Source organism: Schistosoma mansoni, chromosome 3 (assembly GCF_000237925.1).
Source record: "Schistosoma mansoni strain Puerto Rico chromosome 3, complete genome".
Taxonomy (NCBI): Eukaryota; Metazoa; Platyhelminthes; class Trematoda; order Strigeidida; family Schistosomatidae; genus Schistosoma; species Schistosoma mansoni.
Window position 1 is genome coordinate 6,041,517 of NC_031497.1, and position 2,062 is coordinate 6,043,578.

Here is a 2,062-nt window from a genome sequence, read left to right on the forward strand (position 1 = left end):
GACGGCATATCTGTCTTCTTATGTTAATTTATGATAGATGATCTTTACTTGAAGATTGCAAAATTTTCAGTAGTAGAATTGTCAGGAGGCTTCCTCGAATTCCGGCTTTTGTACGTATTAAAATGAATCTTCCTTGAATTACTTAATTCATAAAGTATGAGAGATTCATTTCCTACTGCTTTCTTGTAGAGGAAACACTTGAATCGGATGACTCATACGTTTCCTTTCGATTATTAAGAATTTAGATCCTAAAGTCCTTTGTATATTTTCTTTCGAACCCGGTATATTTTGTAAAATAGTATGAAGACTTACAATTTTTAAAGAAGAATTTGCACAAGAGTTGAAGAAAAAACGGAAAAAAATGAAAATTAAACTCAAGCTAATCATGTGAAATATTTTCACTAATTTTACAAGTTACAAACAATCAGAAATTTATTATAACGGAAAGTCCACCTAGGGGAGTTGGAAAACCCTGATTCCAAGCCAATGATGCACATGGGCTCCTGGTGTGACTCCTTAAGAAAACCACCTGCTTCGGTCTAGGCACCCGGGCAGTATCATAGCCTTCACACATTTGAATGAAATGACAATTTTTTGTGTGGCGCATATATATCTAGTGCCTTCTTGTACCAATATTTATGTGTTCAAATAAATATTAAATAAATAAACATCTGAATTAAGCCTGTTTTCTAGCCTAAAACTTAATACATTACATATGACAAAAGGTATACGAAATGATCAGTAGTCAATACTCATATTGTTCATTTATTTTGAAACTTCGCGCATAATTCCTGTAGAGCTCTTCATTCAAATTTTAATGAATGTTCATATGAATTATTCTTTAGATATCAATAAGAAATTGATATAAGTTATCTAAATTTCAACTTTCTATTCCTTCTCATTTATTATTAATATAATTGTGATTGTGAAGAACTTCATGGTTATTGTTGAACATTATTTCAGGAAATAAATCGTCAACAAACTAGTTTTATAAAAATCTACTCGTTACATATGATTATATTTATTATTCATAGACTAAGTTTCGATAATGTAATGAGAAGACGAAGATTATCAGAACTATGTAATATATTAGCGCAATACATTTCGAACAATCTGATCACACATATACTTGTTAAGAACATTTATATATAAAAATAAAAGGTCAACTAGACTGGAAATAGGGGTAAGAATAGACAAGGATAATAGTGATAAAATAATGTGAAAACACATACACACACATTTAAATTGGTCACACATGTGTGGTCATACATACATAGGGAGGAGCAATCGTGATCTGAAAACTAGGGTGGGTGAACATGTACCAAAATGGTTGCAAAAACAAATACAGTCGAATGACCCAATAAGAGTAGAGGATAAACATCCATCATCCTCTATTGCTAAACATATAATCGAAACAGGTCATAAGATTGATCTAAACTCGGCTTTTGTTGTGCTGTTTAAAAGTGTAAAAGGGCGTAACTAAGGTTTATTGAAGCCTTAGCCATACGAAAATTCAAACCCCCTTTGTGTATTCAAAAACAGTTTGTTCTCTCTTTAAACCTACCCTGGTAATATGTGTCTATTATCCAGAGTGATGAGGTGTCAAATTGTTTTCACATTATTTTATCACTATTATCCTTGTCTATTCTTACCCCTATTTCCAGTCTAGTTGACCTTTTATTTTTATATATAAATGTTCTTAACAAGTATATGTGTGATCAGATTGTTCGAAATGTATTGCGCTAATATATTACATAGTTCTGATAATCTTCGTCTTCTCATTACATTATCGAAATTTATCAAAGGGACTAATTGCTTTAAACATAGACTAAGTGTTTATTTATGTAGTAGTGATGTATCGTTCGACCCTTAATAGACAATCTAACAATTTTATGATGTCTATCCAAATCAACTTTCAAACAAACAACAGTCAACACTTTTGATTTTTTGCGTTCCAAACTAGAACAAAATGACCGTTTAATACTTCCAAGTTTTTAGTGGTGGTATTGTGGTCTTGGTTATTCATATCTACATAAGTAGTATATAACGATAGTCGGGCATT